The 19,956-nt window shown below is 36.7% G+C and overlaps 1 protein-coding gene across 3 annotated transcripts in view; it reads left to right on the top strand.

Annotated features, from left to right (window-relative positions):
* DCC (DCC netrin 1 receptor) overlaps positions 1 to 19,956 on the top strand; it is a 1,201,126-nt gene that overhangs the window by 519,906 nt on the left and 661,264 nt on the right. The window contains exon 2 of one of the 3 annotated variants that reach the window (XM_058438332.1): positions 12,677 to 12,807. The exons of the other annotated variants lie outside the window; for them this stretch is intronic. The gene's annotated coding sequence lies outside the window, so the exon portion shown is untranslated. The remainder of the gene's footprint in view (positions 1 to 12,676; positions 12,808 to 19,956) is intronic. 3 annotated transcript variants of the gene reach the window in all.

The following is a 19,956-nucleotide window of genomic DNA, read 5'->3' as shown; positions in this document are numbered from 1 at the left end:
TAATGACTTAGGTCTACTATCTACCAATTTTATGACCCTAGGCAAGAAAATTGATCTCTCTTTGCCCAATTTTCTTGTCAATAAAGTGAGCACCCCATAGGGTTATTGTGAGAATTAATCCACATAACAGACACAAAGTACATAGTATATTGCTTGGAATATAGGACTTGTCAGATAACATCCTCACCTCCATATCTACTGTGCCCAATCTCCTCTGGGCTTCAGGAATGCCTAGTTAGGCAAATGCATCATTAGATGAACCAATGTCTGTTAAGAAGGACGATTGATTGATTGATTGATAGATAGATGTGAGCTGGGCCCTGGGTAAGCACTCTTTAAGAGGGTTAGCCTCCATTTAGGAAAATCAACTTAAGCTTGGTCTCATTAATACATGATCCTCTTGTATGTTTTCCACACACATAATAATTGGCCTTGTAAATCCAGTATCACCATGTGTTAAATTCCAAAGGAGTTTGCAACCATTTCCTCAGTGACTCATCATTTTATTCATTATTTTATTCATTTATCTAATATATATTGAGGTCATACCATATGCTGGAAATCATGCTGGATTATGTAGATCAGTATTATCTGTGAGTTACAAAAAAAGTGACAAATGCATACGAACTAGTACAAAGATAAAGATCTATGTAGAGTTAAAACTTAAAATTCATTCTCTAAAGACTGACTGTTGCTTCTTTTATTCATGACCAGTCTTGTGAACTTAGAGAAAGGTAGGGCTTCCTCTTTGATGTTTGTCACCCAGTGATGTCAATGAGTGAAGATCTGATTTTGACCATCAAAAGTCTCTGGACAAGAAGTTCTGAATGAATGGCTCTGGATTTGTGCTTTATAGTCAGTATAGTCCATGAAACAACTATGGGAAATATTCTTTGGTCAAGGAAGAAGAAGAATTTACCATTAAAGATAGGCAGTTTTCTGCCTAACACAATGCAAAGACCTGTCCAAGAGGTATTCATCTGTGCTAACATCTGACCTCCGTCTTGACAAGATGTCAGTGAAAAATGAACTCACTGAGATGCATTCAGATCCCTTGGGAAAAGACAGACAGAGAAAGGACAAAACATAAGGTTTAAAAGCAGCCCTTAGGAGTGATCTGAGAACAATTTCCAAGAATATTTTCCCATGTGTTACCAGGAAAAGGCAATACATCTTAAAGAAGACTGAGCTGCCCAATCAGCTTATTTCACTTCAGTGAACTCCTCCCTGAGACCCCTGTAGCTACTCTCAAAGCTTTATATTGACACAATTTAAAATGTGAAAGATAGTAAAAGTTAATGTAATTATCCCACTGGACGATCTCAGCAATTCTCAATCAAAGAGAAAAAGCCATCATAATGCAATGCCTAGCAATGGCTCAAAAGCTCAGCCATGGCCCCCCGAGAGGATAGTAATGATCCCAATAGCAATACACCCCGATCTCCTAGGAAAAAGACCATGAAAAACTCTAAACAATTACAGGCTGCAAACCTGGCACCAGCATCAGGTAAGGCACAGCCTCCTGAAAACAGTGGGAGGCCTCAGGGATCGTGCCCAAGTTCAAGGTACCATGTAAAAGATTGCTCCTCCGTCATAGGGCATAGAATAGAGCCACGAACATTAACTCTTTAATAGAAGTTTTAGAAGAAAAACTTTAGGCAAGTTAAATTTAACAGCATTTATTTGAGTAAAGATCAAGTCATGGATCAGGGCACACTCAGAACCTGAACAAGGTTTAGAAAACTCTGCTTCAGCAGCCCGAGAAGTCAAGTACAGATATTACTTGATTGGCTACTGCTAGGTATTGTGTATGATCTGGGGGAAAGTCCCTCCTTAGAGGTTAGTTTGTTGTTTCTGATTGATTATACTTAAGTTTCGTTTTACTGTGTAGATGGAGCTTCAGTGTGCTTATGTAAGGATCCAAGGCACTGGAGTTGTCTCAGTCTACTGTCCTTCCAGTTTTTTAATAGAAGCAATGGTAAATGGCATAGTTAACATCTATTTCAGTTGTCCTTTACAAGGATTTCGTTGATTTCCAGCAGTTAATACATTCCTCTACACCATGCACTCCTCTTACAGGAAGCATGCAGCAAAGAAAAGTACCGTTAAATTTCTCCTTATGGGCTACGGTACTATGAAAGGGAAAGAGTTTAATGAAGAAGCTCTGAGCCTCAAGGAATTTAGCTTCAGCCAGGCATGGTGGCACATGCCTGTAATCCCCACACTTTGTGAGGCTGAGGCAGGCAGATTTCATGAGCTCAGGAGTTCCAGACGAGCCCGGGCAACATGGCAAATGCTCTCTCCACAAAAATACAGAAATTAGCCAGACACGGTGGTGCCCAAATATATTCTCAGCTACTGGGGAGGCTGAGGTAGGAGGATCACTTGAGCCAGAAGGCTGAGGCTGCAGTGAGCTGAAATTGAGTCACTACGCTATAGCCTGGGCAAAAGATTGAGACCCTGTCTCAAAGAGAAAAAAAAATTCAGCTTTAACTGCTTGCTCCTCCTCTTCTATCTCCCCCTGCCCTGCCACTCCAAATGCGCGCACACACACACCTGGGGATACTTGTCTTGGTGTCTCACGCAGAGATTGGGAGCTTTCAGAAACGGTGTGTCAGGTCTGACCTGTTCTTTTTAGTTGTAAACTGCGAAAAAGAATGTTGATGACTGAGCTTCAACTGGAAAAAGTAGTGGTGGAGAAAGACTTCCCACAGGAGTTCAATAACCATGGAGATTATGTGATGGATATTTACCAGAAATCTGTGCAAGAAGTGGATGGTTCAGGCAGGGGACGAGCACATGGAGCTGGGGCTGTCAAAGAATGCAAATATAGGGAATATGGCATGGATTCGGACTCACTGTGCAGTTAAGAAGTCAGCCTGCCTGACTTCAATTTGTAAGTGTTATGTTGTGGAGTCCTGACCTTATAGGTAGAATGAATCCATTTTTGTATGGAACGCTTTCTACTGAGATGGGCTTTCAATTTGGAACCTGTTGTTATTTCTCTTTTCATCTATTCCTTATGTAAAAGGAATGTTTTCATCTACTCCTTCCTGTAACATACACCTAGAAATACGTTTTATATTCTCAATTTAGACTTGGTTTGAAAGTTTTGCTTCTTAGCCATTTTCTTCTTGTATTAATCTCTGTGTTTCACACTTATCTTTGAATTTATATACCCAGAAGTTAAGGTCAAAATGTTGGACAATCTGTAAGGCATAAGCACTGACCCATCAGAATCAACATCAGCCATTACGTTGGAGTAGAATCTGGAAACCACCTTGACCCATTGGTTGCTGGATTTTCAGGTGGCTCATGGAGCGATGAGTGTGCTTGTTGAACATCACAACACTCAAGGGCTCAGAACTGCAGCTATCTGATCATCAGAACAAATATATTTCATTATTTTAGCAAGCAGCATAATACTACATTAAGTTACTCAGTTGGAAATCAAAGCCATCAAACTTTGCATCTACTAGCCAAATGATGGTTCTATGAGTATATAAAGATCCTACCATCACTTCATCTCTGTAACCACGTTCCCTCCCTCCAAGACACATACTCCCAATTGGGTCAATTCTTCAATTGAGACTAAAAATACAAAAAGAAAAACTTGATACATCCTCAGACTATTAGTTTCCTGGTTAGACCACTGGATCAAGGTTTATCACTCCAACTACAAAACCGTTCCCTCCACTGGCTAGTGTGAGGCAATCTGAAACAGAAGTACCCTAGTTGAATGATATAACTTAAGGATTTATTAGCCTTGTAACTTTGAGTAGGTCACTTACCAATTTCTCTCATCTGTAAAATATGAGTAGTATATAGTAATCTCTGGTTTCTCCAGTTTTGGTATTTTGAATCTAGTTGTTATGAATTGACATCAGTTAGTGCCTGTTGATTATTTAAGTCTAATAAGTTACCTGGACATAGTAAAACCAGGAAGGTAGCTTTTATTCTGTACTTCGGAGGAAAAACAGGAAAAGGTTCATTGATTTGACTTTTCTAATTTTTTTTTTTTTTTTTTTTTTTTTGAGAAAGATTCTCACTCTCTTGCCCAGGCTGGAGTGCAGTGGTGCAATCTCAGCTCACTGCAACCTCCGCCTCCCAGGTTTAATAGATTCTCCTGCCCCAGCCTCCTGAGTGCTGAGATAACAGGCACCTGCCACCATGCCCAGCTAATTCATATATATATATATTTGGTAAAGATGGGGTTTCACCATGTTGGCCAGGCTGGTCTCAAACTCCTGACCCCAGGTGATTCGCCCACCTCGGCCTCCCAAAGTGCTGGGATTACAGGCATGTGCTACCATGCCCGTCCGACTTTTCTAATGTTTTTGATTTTTACTTCTCATCACCGAAATAATTTATGTCAGTAAGTAGTTACTTTTGGGACAAAGGACACACATTTTGGTGGTTTAAAATAATGCATTTTGGAATCATATCAAACTTTTGTATTTTTTTCCCATAGAGTTATTTAGATTTTTATTTACTTATATTAATATAAGTAATTGGAGTAATGGCTTTGGAGTTTCACATATTTATTTACAGTTGTCTTCATATATTTTATCCATTGAAATTTATCCTGTCTTATTGATTGTAGTCAGGCTCTGACTTTATTAATATTTTTCCAGATAACTATCAAGTTGACCCAACAACATTTATGGAATTATCCATCTTTCTCTAATGGTTTAAGATAAGACATATTTTTCCATTTATGTTAAATGATTTTTGGACTTTTAATTCAGTTCCATTTATCTGTGTATTCATATTCAAATACCTTGTTTGGCAACTTAGTGTAATCTCAGCACATTCAGCAACTTCTTTATGATTCAATTTTCTTATTTTTAAAAAGGCAGCATTGACAGTGTGTACCTCAGATGTTGCAAACATGAAATAAAATAATGCCCATCTAAACTCTCAGAAAATCTTAGATATTACTGAGTCTGAAACACTATTGTATTTTCTTCTTCCTGCTGCTGAATTCCTTTTATATTTTGCAATCAGTTTCAATCTACTACTCTCTCTCTCTGTGTGTGTGTGTGTGTGTGTGTGTGTGCACGCGCACGCACGTGCTCATTCTAGGAGGTATGTAAACAGATTCACTAAGTTGAAAATCGTATAGTTTGGAGAAGCCTTTCTCAGGTTTTTCTAATTCTCAGAATTAGTACTGTCCAGCAGGAACCTTTATTCTACATAGTATCCTTTCTACTGGACTGCTGTTTCCATCTGCCCTAGGTCATGCCTACCTCAGTTAATTATGTGGTGTTGTTTCCCCCTGAAAATCAGCAGGAATGCCTTTCCTGCTTAAAACAAAGACTGATTCCCTGCCAGTCTCTTTCACAAACCTTGCCAACAGTGGATGGAATTGGTCAGTTTTATTTCTCCTTCTCTAACTCTACAGGGAAAATTTTACTCATAATCAAGGATGGGAATAGTGCCCCTAGCTGAGCAGCTGAGATTAAATCCAGTAACTGTTAACCTGGTATAGGGCAAGAAGAGAGTATTGGAAACAACAAAACACAAAAATTCACTGGCAATATAGCATCTTTTGTACCTATTTCCAAAGCAGAATCTCAACTTTCTTTTAATAAAGCATCATTGGTAACAGAATGTCCCGAGCACCAAAGTTCATAAAAAGTAGCCTTTATAACATGATTATTTATTAGAATGCTTTTTCATTTTTTAGCACAGAAAATCTAGCATACAATTTCATAATAAAGGAGCCAAAAGGATATAGATTTCTTATGTACTAGCCAGTGAACTGAACTTTTGATTTCAGTGTTCACATTTAGGAGGCTTAGCAGAGAGAGTACATGGGTTTTTCCACTTAATTGGATTTTGGAGGTAAAAAAGAAAAACATCCAAGCCCAGAAATAATGTCTTATAAGCCGCGACAACAATGCCCCAGGTCATGAGAGAAAACTATTGCTTCTGGGTAAAATAAAATTGGAAGCAAAGAGAACTAGAGTTTACAGCACCTTGACAGTTGGTGGGGTTCGTATGATTTTGAGTCTTCAAATCAGTTTTGGATGGTCAAGTATTTTTTACCATCCTGAGGCTAAGCTACAGATTTATTTCTGCATTTCTACTTATACCCTATGAAAGTAGCTCTAACATCATGTGCCCAAGGGCAGAGCTTAAAGGAATATTTTCTGTGGAAGTGGGAGTAATCAGTCAAAATTTGGAATCACTCCCAGTTCTTCGGAAGTAAAGTTAATTAATCTGGAAGCACATCGTTTGTGTATAAGAAATTCAAGAGCAGCATAATGAGTTCAGCAATTAGCTTTAACTTTTCAGAAACATTTCGCAAAAATATGCATTGAAATCTCTCCGCCAACTATAATTTTAACTAGTGTATTACAGCTGATTTTTAAACATGCCATCCCATTGGTTGATCTTGTCATAGAAGGAAAAATCCATTATTAGCTCTGCTTGTACAATGAAGTTCTGCTTTATTATATAATCTCATTTCTGACTTACTATTTGCTCTAAATGAACATATGACTACAATGTGTAATGAACATTGTCTAGCATCTTGAATAGAAAAAGATCAATAATACCTCCTTGACAGTTTTTTTTCCCCCACTTATTCCTTGGGGAACACCTATTCTACTTGTCCTGTAACTGGAATTACACATTCATCCCCCAGTATTTTTTATAATGATTTCACCAAAGAACTTCAATAAAAGTTCAATAAATGAGACTGTAATACATATACATTTTGAGTCCTATTGTGTTTTTCTAAGAAAACGTAAAATCATATTTAGGGTCAGATTTTATTTTATGTTATTGAATGCATTGTAAATCTAGAGGGCTGTTTAACCAGGTTCTGTCAGGTAAATTAATTACCACCACAACTGTGTTTAATTTGTCTTTTTATCTTTTCTGTATTAATAAAGTCAGTGTTTTATAACTTCAATATTACCTTTTTGAAACTTCTTATGTTTCTATTAATGAACAATTAAACAGTATTTGTATTCTTATTTCAAAATTGCTAAAAAGTCAGTAAGTAGATAATTATAATAATACATTCATAGTCTACCAGTATCTTACAATGTATGCTTGTCTTTTTCTTCAAAGTGAGGTGACCTCACCAAAATATTCATCACAGTGAGTTGAGAATGGAATTTGAAACTTACAATATTTTTAGCTCTTTTAAGATTATGTTGCTCTATTTTCTCCTATTTTATATCTCATTCATGGATCATTCTTAATGTTTATTCAATTTTAGTCAAATTTATTAAATATTATACACATTTTCTTAAAAGTGTTTAAGACTTACTCCAGAAAATATTATGTTGGTCATAAAGCGAAAGAGTTTTTCAGACAATAGAATTCCCAAACAGCCTACTTAATTCTGTTTGTGAATGACTTGAGGCATCACATGAAAACTCCAATAAACCACAGTCTCCATCACTCCCTTTTCTTTCATACTGAGTTTGTAATCTCTGGCCTCCAGAAAAATATTTGGTTAAAAATGTAGTCAAAAAGTTTGTATGTTGTTTCCCTTTGGGTTATTCTATTTATCATTTCCTGCAAACCAAAATTCCCTTAGCCCTCCTAGTCTGCTCTTCTTTTCCAAACAAATAGCAAACTGAGTTTAAGAAGGAGCCTGAAATGAACAATGTCAAGTCTAATTCTGAAGCTCAGCTAAAGCTAAATAGACATGCTAGAAGAGTAGCATCCATCTGACATATAATTATTGAGCACCTTTTCCATGCTAGACCTTATTCTAGTTGCTAGATATTGAAAGAAATGTAAATTTCAAAATGATGGACAAGGATATAGGAACTGCTGTTTAAACAACCTTCTTGGGTTTTGACCAGACACCAGATAATCATATAAGTTGAGACAGGTGATACTTTACTAACTTACTGTGGATAGAACATTGAATATAGCTTTATATATATAAAACATACATACTACACAAGCACACATCCTTCAGCTTTAACTTTTCAGAAACAGATTTGATTTTTCCAAGTTTCAATAGCAGTTATAGTACAATTATAATACAACTTTAACTTAAAATTGGCATCCTATCTAAAAGAGGCTGAATTATAAAAATAAATTTTGGTAACATCTTTGGTTTATCTTACTAGGCTTAAAGGCATATCAAGAGAAGAAATAAAAATCAATGTATTTTATTTCTAGGATTGGTACTATTATTGACACAAGGATATTGCATCAATGTACTCTCTAGCTATCATTTTTATTTTTTGCATATTACTTTTTAAGGGTGACCTGTGAAAGCAACACGAGATTCCCAAATTATAGACTTAAAGGTTTACTTTAAAAAGATGAGATGATTGTTATTTAACTTTCATCCATCTGTTTCTTTTTAAAAAAAACTGCATTTGCAGCAAATCAAGAGTAACAAGATTTTGAAAACTGAAAAACAAAAACAAAATATCTGAGCAGCCAATATAGGATAATTTTCTAATGTTCTATGAAAATAGGCAAATCAATACAAGGTGAAAATGTTTTCTTTATTTCTAGAGATGTTGATTATGTATCAAATCCAGTTTGTCCATGAATGTTAAATAGACACTTGGTATACACACAAATTTATTTTAACCAAAGAATTCAGGAGACATCAGGTTATTATTTTATGCAGTTACAGTGCTTAGATGGGCATTTATTGAACACTGAAACTTTTTATTCTCCAAGTCACATAAATAACAGGCATATGAACATTCAGATAATATGGATGATAGTTGCCATTATTGAAAAATCAACATTTATTAAATTCTTACTATGGAAATTATATATTTAGTATCTCATTTGGTCTACCCAGCTGCAGTATGAAGCAGGTACTATTAGTGGTTCCAGTTAATAAGTGATTATAGAAGTGAGTGGAGGTTATTTTGGTGATTTTCCTATAGCTAAAATTTCTACCTCTTGAAATAATCCATTCATTTTCTCCTAAAGTCTCTGCTTTGCTTTCCTCATTTTATAATATAATTTAGCTTGATTTTTATTTTAATTGTTCAATTCCACTCCTAAGATCAAATGTTAGGGTGGGACAATGAGACACAGTGACAGGGAGTTTGAATAGAGACAAAAGCCCCTGGAAGGGAGAGTATTTAATTTGCGAATCTCATGTTGCTTTCACAGGCCACAAAGCAGATGGTCAGGTTCAGAAGTTTAGTGCCTGGCAGAGAGCTGGGCACAGGATAAATCTTCTGTAAGCCATTTCAAATGAAGAAGTGAATAACCAAATAGAAGAAGTCGTAAGACCATCCAGTCTCAAAATAGTTGGAAAGCAGGCTGAAGGAGGCAACGTTAGTTTCTGTTTATTATAATACAGCATATTGACCAACTTTTCATACTACATTAAATTTCACAACCATTTTATGAAACAGTACACTTTCCAGGTGTGAATCTGGCAGAAAAACCAGATGTTCTGATTTCATCAGGAAAACCAAATAGATGGATTTAATCCATGGTAGAGGTGAGGTTGGGAGGTCCCCAGTGATGCTGTCACGATTTCTCTGTGCTCTGTTTACCTCCAGGAATCTGGATAATTGGCACAGGAAACAAGTAATTTGCACACAATAGTAAGTGGCAGGACTCTGAGGTCCTGGAAGCAGAGTGTCTGTCTAATGTTTCACTACTTCAGGCTCTCACTGTTCCTAGGTCAACGGACCAAGACCACAGGTCTTGTGAGCAGATAGGATAGAGATAACCCAACATGCAAAAATGATGATTTTTACAACTGATTAGCAAGATGACGCAGACAGATGAAGCCTGTCTGCCTAACTTCGGGGTAGGAGTCCCAGCCTTCAGGGTTTTGTGTAAATGAGGAGAGGCAGGAGTCATAGTTGATATTCAAAGCACTACTAGCAAAGAATTTTGGTCTCAATTCCCACTCTACAGATCATTAGCCACTCGGTTTTTGGCAAATAGCTTTTCTTGACTTCAGTTTGCTGGTTTCTTCAACTGTAAAGTAGGAATGTTGAACGTTAGGCTATACGGCAGAATGAATTTTAATAGATGTCATAAGTATAGATGAGGCTATTTTATCTGCTTGATGTCTGTAATGCCACATCCCAGACCACTGGAAAGCACACTTAACACTGCAAATATGCAAGCTGTTTTGACTTCTTTTGATTCTGTTTTGCATCATGAAGGCAAACTATAACCTCTCATTTATGCAATGCCCATATATTTTTTTTTATTCAGTGATTGGGTAAATGCAGATTAGTTTCTAAAATGCCTAATTATTGGAGGAATTAGTTTGAAGGTTTGGGTTGGTGTTTCTGTGAGACGAGATGGGGAAGATGGAGATACAGGAACTAATATTTCTCAGGTTTATTAAAAATTCTAAATGAAGAGTAAACCTACCTTAAAGTAAACCTACCAGGAGTAAACCTACCATGAAGATTGTGTGGACTTCCCTCTCTCCATGTTTTCCTCTTAGATAAAAAAATATTTTGAAAATAAGTATCAAATCGTTTAATAATTAACCAGGCATCCTTCATCTAAATAGTTGATTTACTTGCTAGACTCACATGCACCCTAGACATGCCACAGGTAACTATGTTCCGTTTTTAACTGACCGTGAGCTTGAGAAAATAGAATCGCCTTGTAAGCACTTGCTTGTACAGAAGTTGTTTATTAGTTACCCATCACAGAAAGCCCGCCAGCAGGGTTTGGGGCTATATGTAATTCCAGAAAAGAAATCTTTGGTGTCTTCATATCCAAAGGTGTTTCCACTGACCCATTAACGTTGGGCATGCCTTCAGAGAGGCATCCCAAGGACTGACTGTGTCTGTGTGTGTCAGAGAAGAGATAATTGGCCCCCACAGGAATGAGAGACATGACCTGAGCTTCCTAAGTGAAACTGTCAGAAAAGCTTCCAGGGTCAGACCTACAGTCTAGGCAGCCTCTACACTCAGTTGCTGACAGTAGAATCAAGAGTTATTTTGCATAAAGTCCTTGAAATCAGGTGAACCACACGGTGTCAAGTTCGGGGTGTCTTGGGCTTCTCGTAACCCTATAGGGAGCTCTCGTGTGAATACCCTAACCATCCTCATCTGCTCTCAGTTCTCCTGTCTCTCAGGTTCCAGTGCTTTCCAGCCTCCCGATCAGTTCCCCTTTATTATTTCCAGTTTCTATGTCCTTTTTCTCCTTATCCCAAGTTTTCATTTCTATTTAGAGCATCTTCAACAAAGTATGGCACTTCCAATAATTTGATCTGAATGAGGAGTAAGACTTAGGGTAAAAGAGTAGATTGTTTTGACATTACTTATTTTCTCCCTGTATTTTCTATATTCACAAATGTAATAGTAAACAAAATGTCTTAGGTTTCTGTATAGCTTTATAAGCTTTTAAAATGCTGTTTTAATTAATAACATAATGCCATATTTTGTCAATAAGGACATGACCGTGATGTGGTACAAAGACTACACACAAACTTTAGAAACAATAGTTGCAAGTTCACTTCTAGCTTTACCAAGTATTTGATACAGAGAGAAAGGCAAAATGCTCATGATCCACTCTAGCTTCAGTTTTCTTATTTGTAAAATAGAAATAATCACTTGTACCTTGCAGAGTTGTTAATAACCCTAAGTAATGTGATATTGTTAGAGGGGCATATACATAATCTGCCCAAATGGTCATAAGGATGGTGACAGGTGACTTAAAACATTAGTGTCTAAATTCTATGAAAACTGATGCTTTATTTGAGATGGAGTTTTGCTCTTGTTGCCCAGGCTGGAGTGCAATGGCGCGATTTTGGCTCACTGCAACCCCTGCTTCCTGGGTTCAAGCAATTCTCCTGCCTCAGCTTCCTAAGTAGCTGGGATTACAGGCACGTGCCACCATATTCGGCTGATTTTTTATTTTTAGTAGAGACGGGGTTTTGCCATGTTGGCCAGGTTGGTTTTGAACCCCTGACCTCAGGTGATCCACCCGCCTCGGCCTCCCAAAATGCTGGGATTACAGGCGTGAGCCACTGCGCCTGGCCATTAAAGTCTAAATTCTTACGGTGGCTTGTTTAATAATGAATAAAGGTGATAATGATTCAATTCAAACAACACAACTCCTTGTTTAAATGATTTGTCAATGTCTGTTAGAAATTCAGTTGCATGCCTTAAATAAGTAGTTAATTTAAATGCGTGTATGTATGTGTATGTGAATATAGATAGATAATTTGATTTATTCTGTTTACGAAGATGTCTTTTTAAGATGTTTATAGAACTTAAGATGATGGGATTACTCTTCATAGCTAATTAAGAAAACAAGGCCGGGTGCAGTGGCTCACGCCTGTAATCCTAGCACTTTGGGAGGCTGAGGCGGGCATTTCACGAGGTGAGGAGATCAAGACCATCCTGGCTAACACGGTGAAACTCCATCTCTACTAAAAAATACAAAAAAATAGCTGGGCGTGGTGGTGGGCGCCTGTAGTCCCAGCTACTGGGGAGGCTGAGGCAGGAGGATGGCGTGAACCCAGGAGGTGGAGCTTGCAGTGAGCTGGGATTGTGCCACTTACTGCACTCCAGCCTGGGCAACAGAGCAAGACTCCGTTTCAAAAAAAAAAAAAAAAAAAAGAAAGAAAATAAATGGCAATATATATTATGAATTCACTGCAACTTTTAATTAGAATTTTGTTAGTCATAATGGAATCTTTATATTCTTGAAAAATGATCTGAAACGTATGTTCTTTTAATAGCTTTGTTACAATAGTCGGCATGGATATTGATTTAAGGACTCCTTTGCATGACTCTAAAACATGCTCCACGTACACACCAGAGTTTCCTCCTTGGCCCACAAATTGGAAGTAACTGTTATACAACAAATTAGGTATGAATTTTCAATATGAAATTCCAGTGCTCCTTGACAATTCTTTTTCTCTAGGCTATGAGTGTGGGTCTTAGCTTTAAGCTGATGGGTTAAATTCTATATGTATAAGCAGATCCACATCCTCTTCTTTTAGCTTTTCTGCTTCATAACTATTTTGCTGTTTAACTGATCCATCACCATTACATGTGGTTTACTTTTCCATTCTGGAAAAAAATGGTAAAAAAATATATATAATGTATATTCCTTCTTAAATAGATTCAGTACTCTGGTAAAAACAAACACTAAGTAAATGCCTAATGGCGTGAATCTGAGAGGAGAATGCTTTTAGTAAATTCAGGCTGTAGACACGTTTGAGTAACATTTTGCTATCTTTGCTCTAAAGATACATGCTAATGGATGGGCAAGAGTAGCATTAATGAGCTCACTCCATTAAATTAGTTCTTTTTTTCTTGTTAAATATCCAAAAGAGAAAGATGGTCCACTTAACTAGGGAAAAAAAGTTTCATTTTAGTGCAGTAGAAGCATGATGCATATTTTCTTTCTAATTTAATTTCTAACCATTAAGATTCAATTGTACAAATGACCCACTGAAGCACTTGGAAAGATTAGAAAACTATAAACTGAATGTCGTTTGAATTTGGCTGTCTAGACACCATGATGTTATATAGGGTAATTCGAATTTAACATCATATTTTTATGAGGCCACCAAGATAAGCCCAGTGACTTCTGTGAATAGTCACTAATGAGGGCCTCAAATGGAACGTGAGAATTGATCTCCTCTCTGGCTGTTGTTTTTATTAAACACCAGATTGGCCAACCCTTCCAATCACTGTGATTTGAACTTTTGTTTAAATAGTCAAGTTTTCTCTTGGAATCGTAGAAAAAGGTCGCTGTCAGTCTGCGGGATGAGGAAAAAGGATTACAGCTCTAATGAGCCAAATCTGTGCAACTGAGAAAATAATAATCTCCTCATAATTAGAACTCCCTTTTTAAACTAAACGTTGGTCGTGAGTTTTTCAAAAGAAGAAAAATCATTTCATTATTTGGTTAAAAGAATATTTGGAAACTAATGCCACCGGAAAGGGGGAATTAAAATGACTTCAGCTTGTTTACCCAAATATGTTAATTGCTGGAACCTCATCCTGATTTTCTAGTCAAAACAATTATTGTTTTCCATGAAGTTTAGATGGCGAGAACCATGCATTGTCTGTTCATGCAGTAGTTGACATTTACTGCATAGAGTAATTACTTTCAGTATTTCTGAAAACTGTGCTGTAGGAAGGAGGGCTAGCACGCCCAATTTACAGACGGAGAAATGGAGTATTGCTTGCTCAAGGCTCAAAGAAATTCTTGAAATGGTATTAGAAATCAGGACTGTCAGCTCCCATGTTCAATTTGTAGATCATTGTAAGCAGCAGCAGCAGTAACAGCAGTACTGGTACAGTAAATCGAGAGGAGAAAGCATTTCAACAATTCCAGCAGTACTCAGTTATGAGGAGATTTTATTTGGAACTCACAACACATAGAAGGATGTGTCTACTTGGTTGTGGGTGGGTCCTCAGGACTGCCCTAGGATATTAAGATATATTACTTAGTAGAGGCATACAATTCTCCCAGGCTTTCCTAGCTCCTTTTTTGAGCTTCTCCTGGCACTTAAGGGTCTTCTGGGTCCCCCGTGTATCTGCAACCTGACCTTTCTGAGGCTTGAAACCAAGAGTTTAGAAGCCAACTTGGAATTAAATAGCCATGTGGAAAACCGTGTTGGAAAAGGCAGCCCCATGGGGGAGTTTAAACTGAAAGGGAAAACAGTGAAGGTAGAGGATGTGAGCCCTCTTGTATCCCTTCTGTGGAATGTCACATCACAGTAGAGGAGGATTCCAGCTGAAGAGTGGGTCCTTTGTGTGGAGGCCCCTGGAATGGGGCAGCAATGTTTGCTTGCTTTCCTGGAGTTTCAGGGAAGCCAAAGTTCAAAAGCCAAGGACTTTCCATGATTAAAGTTCCATTCTCAAGAAAGCACCACTATGCATTAATGTCACTAAGTCACCATGACAAACCAGTAAAATAGGGCAAATACAGTCTTACTTTTCATATATTAGTGATGTTAAAAAAATGGCCCATTGGCTCATGCCTGCCATCCCAGCACTTTGGGAGGCCAAGATGACAATTACTTGAACCCAGGAGTTTGAGAACAGCCTGGGCAACATAGACCCTATCTCTGCAAAAAAATTAAAATTATAATTTAAAATAATGGCCCATAGTGGTGATGTGGCTGTCCCTAAGATCACAAAACTAGTTGTTATGAGAGCTTGACTTGCTACTCCTGTTATCTGATGCTTTGTTGAGGGCTAATTGTGGATTGATCCTGTAGAGGCTGGGGGAAGACTTTCTCTTCACCTTCGGAAGTTTCACTGAGATATCAACTGAAAGAAGATTCACTGAAAAAAAGGCATACATATTTATGAACATACACATGGGGAGGACCACAGAGGGATTACTTCTATTCCCCAGTAGGATTCAGAAGCTTATATACAATCTTGAGGTTACAGAAAGAATGGGTGCTTGGATCATGGCAAAATAGGCTATAGTGGTAAAACACAGGAGGGGACCAGGGAAGAGGAGGCCTGGATAGCAAAAGGTCTTGTTTTGCAGATGAGATCAAATAGATGGTGAATGTTTCTTTTAGACCTTTAAAGGTATCAGATATTCAGTTAATCTTTTCTAAATCTGGACAAGAGAAAGCCTGCCTCCATCGATGCAGATTTTCTCTACATATGCTCTTCTGCCCCACGAAGACAATTTTCAGGGCTACTTCTGTTTGCAGGCCCTCTGAACAGCCATCTCAGAATAGGCTGAAGTATATTTTGGGGTAAATTATTTTGGTTTCCTTCAGTTCCTACTTTGAAACTTCAAAAAATTGCATACATAAAAAGGCAAATTGGTAGCTTTGGAGAAATTTGGGTTAGAGGTTCTTAGATAAGATAGGCAAAGGAAGGGGAAGACAAACTAGGATAAGCAAAAAAATAAATAAATACATTATTCCATATCGTCTTGAATCAGTTTTGTAGTCCAGAGAGTGGATCAGCTACAGCTGTTTTCCATTCTAGGCGGTGCGTTGGCAATGGGCTAGACGTCTATATAGGATGCAGCAAATCCATCTCTAATAAGAGGCATTTCTATGGAAACTAAGAAAAAGGTTAATATCTGGAGTGGTCTGTAGATTTGTTTTTCTAGAGTCTCTAATGCATCTTCAGATGGCAGTGGCAATGTTTCTGGATTGTAGTTTAAATCAGGTGTTCAAGTGAACTTCGTGAGTAGTTCATACATCAGCTGACACAAAAGCTGCTTATATGTAAGTTGCCCTGGTGATTTCTCCCAACATTTATGTCAAGTTGTGTAGCTTCAGTGTGCAGAGCTTCAAGAAAAGCACAGTTTTTAGTTTTAAGTGATTCCAAGGCAGAAAAACGGGAGAAAAATTTGAAAACATTAGTTTGGACACTTGTAGCCAGGAAGCAATTCAGGATCCAGTTCAAATTATAGACAAAAAAACCTCCAAAACAATCGTCAGGGCTAGAATCTAACAACATGTGTACTATAGTTTTCTTTTGAAACATAATTTCTCTTCCGGTTCCCCTTTTCTACCAAAGACAAGTCATGTGTAATAAGACCATTTGTTTGCAAAATAAATTTTAGTCTTAGAATACTCAGCCTTATTATTTGCATAGAGTGTAGCAAGAATAGTGATTGGCCGTATAGGCTCTTTAAAAGTTGGCTTTGCTAGCCGGGCGCTGTGCCTCATGCCTGTAATCCCAGCACTTTGGGAGGCTGAGGCAGGCAGATCACGAGGTCAGGAGATCGAGACCATCATGGCTAACACGGTGAAACCCCATCTCTACTAAAAATACAAAAAATGAGCCAGGCATGGTGCCATGTGCCTGTAGTCCCAGCTGTTCAGGAGGCCGAGGCAGGAGATATCCCTAGAACCTGTGGGCGGAGGTTGCAGTGAGCTGGGATCTCACCACTGCACTCCAGCCTGGATGACAAAGCGAGAATCCGAATCCATCTCAAAAAAAGAAAGAAATTTTGGCTTCGCTGTGACTTTTTCATAACGAATCTCAGGCTAAACTTTTAAAAGCCTCTAGAGGCTATAAAGCCAAGCTAAGTATTTGGCATCAGACCGTGCCTGTAACGCTTACATGAATTGAGTGAATTTCTGTTTTCTAGAGGTTTCAAAATATCTTGAGGTTCTTGGGCCTGTCAGAAAGTGACATTCTTTCTTACTGCAAGGTCAGGAGCCTTGTATGGAAACAATGCAGACAAGGTAACAGGCCAGCCTTTCCAAGGAGCTTTTTATTGGCTCTATAAAGTCAACTTCAATTCCTCAAAGCAGTCTGGTGATATCTGAAAATAAGCCATTACAGTCAAAGCCATTACCAGGCAAAGCCTTGGTAAAATAACTAGTACCTCCAAGTGTGTCCTCTTACAGAAGAAAATGATTCTTATGGAACCTATGTAAACAATGATATTATCATAAAATAGGAATATTCATGAATAGTTTCCAAATTTTGGAGAAATCATATAGATAGAAAGTTAAATATTTCAATTTTGCCCACAAGAGTATAGAGCACCCAATTGTTGTAAGCTATAAAGAAATAATTCTTGACTCTGGAAAACAAAATATAAAAAAGAATCATTAATATTCCAAACAAAAATCATTTTTAAAAAGCGTTTAAGTCCTACGTCAGTTCAGGACCACGTAATTAACTTATTCTGCTTGCTGTTGGGTTAGCAATATTTATGATTACATCAGCTTTTAAAATAGAGCCCTGGAAGGTTTTATATAGGTCTAATGACAAGATCTCCAAAGTTATCAGAAGCCTGTATTCAAGAGTATTTCAGGGTACTTTCTATAAAATTTATTGAAGAGGCAAATTTTGGACTGTAGCTGATTGTAAATGGAATTTTGAGAAAAATTAAAGCAATAATTTTCTGTGAATGATAAAAGACTTAGGATAGCCACGGGTAAAGATACAATTGACAAGGAAACTTTGTTACATCATGGCATACAACAATTTAACATAATCATAATTATGACTGATAACATATCAGAATTTTAGGAATCTCAGTTTTAGAACACTTTAATAACATGTTTATAGAAATATAACTTGCATAAAGTTAACTCCATATTTTGACAATGCTTTCCATATGACTTTTACATACTTCTACGTCTCTCTTGGGCTTCTAGGAGTTCTTTTTGGAATTTCCAAAAGTTAATTCGAGGTCAAAAAGACAATTTTAGAATTCGAAATTAAATTTGGAAGTTCGTCAAATATCAAAGGTTTAAAACACTTCATATCAAAATAAGAAAAGTTTAAAATACTTGATGAAAATAGGATCACAGGTCACTGTAAAATAATAGTCAATCATTTAGCTAAAGTAATAATTTAAAAAAAAATACTCAGGCTGGGTGCGATGGCTCACACCTGTAATCCCAGCACTTTGGGAGGCTGAGGCAGGTGGATCACCTGAGGTCAAGAGTTGGAGACCAGCCTGTGTGCTGAAACCCCGTCTCTACTAAAAATACAAAAATTAGCCGGGCATGGTGGCACGTGCCTGTAGTTCCAGCTACTTGGGAGGTTGAGGCAGGAGAATCACTTAAACCCAGGAGAGGGAGGTTGCAGTGAGCTGAGATTGTGCCACTGCACTTCAGCCTGGGCAACAGAGCAAGACTGTTGTGTCCAAAAAATATATGTAACTAAAAAAATACAAAAATTCAAAAATCAAAAACACATACTCTTTTACAGAGAGGAGAATCAGGTTTCCAAATAATCAAAAGATGAATAAAGAAAATATGACATCAAGAGAATCTTTGCCTTGAGTTCTTCCCTCTCTTTTTTTCTTTAGTTTACTTACAGATAAAAATATTTTACTATGTCTTGTTAATGCTACACAAATATCTTGTTCCAAGGAGAAACCTAAATTCCGTATATTATTAATGCTAAAGCTAATTTTAATAAAATTTTATTTCAGTTAGCTTTGACCAGAGAAGAAATTTATAAACACTTTATAACCTCTTACAGTTTTTCCTATTTTCTTTCTTTCCCTTTTTATATTCATCCAGTTTCATCTATTCTTTATTTCTTAAATAAAATTTAGAACAACTTTTAAAAACCTTTAGCCAGAATTACTATGCCCTTAATGAAAATCACATTCTCATGCTTTCTTGTAACATTTCTTACCAAAAATACATCTCACTTTTCTTACACACTTTCCACACAGAATTGTTTCTCTTATATCTAGTAGTTTTAATCATACATATTAATCAGTGTTGACTCCCATAACCCTAATTTTCAGTGAAAACCTAGAAAATAAGTAATTTTAACTGTCAGTCATGTACTAACAATTTATAAATACATATCCTGTAAGTTTTAAAAGAATAAGCTTTCTATAGAACAATTTTTCTATATGGAACAGGACATATTTACTAGCAGACCTACATAACTTTTGTTTTTAAGAAATAAGCCAAAAGCATACGAGCTTAAACTCATATTTAGTAATTAATATCTTAGCATTGTATCTTATTTGGAAATGATCTAGATATTCAATGATTATTCATCATTTAATTTAGCTTAAACTCTAAGTGCATAGTTACCAAAAAATTTTGAGAAATCTTTTTAAGTAAATATATTATAAAACATAACTTTTATTAAATGTTTATGAATGTTTATCTCATTTACAACTATTTAATCTATTTTTAAGAACTATATTTGGAAAATTTCATAAGACAGACAAATCTAGCCATCATCTCAAGTTAAATTTTCTATTAATTATTTTTGTATTACTGTTTGTTAGGCAAGTATCGTAAAAGCAGGGACCTTAAAGGCCCTTAAAGTTAGAAACATACATATTTCATTGATAACTCAGCAGACTTACTTTATTAAGCTAACAATATTAAACTAGTATTATTTACCAGAAGATTGCTAAAGTAATGCAAACTTAAAATGCATTTAGGTTTATTTACTTAAATTATGAGTTGTCATTTATAAGTCAATTTGGTACCATGTAGACAATATACAAATAGACATGTATACACATGTATATACAAAAATACAGACATAAAGATCTTATAGCTTTAATTTTTAAATTTTTAGC

Source organism: Hylobates moloch, unplaced genomic scaffold, assembly GCF_009828535.3.
Source record: "Hylobates moloch isolate HMO894 unplaced genomic scaffold, HMol_V3 SCAFFOLD_5, whole genome shotgun sequence".
Taxonomy (NCBI): Eukaryota; Metazoa; Chordata; class Mammalia; order Primates; family Hylobatidae; genus Hylobates; species Hylobates moloch.
The sequence above is the reverse complement of the archived record's forward strand: the minus strand, read 5'-3'. Positions and strand labels throughout refer to the sequence as shown.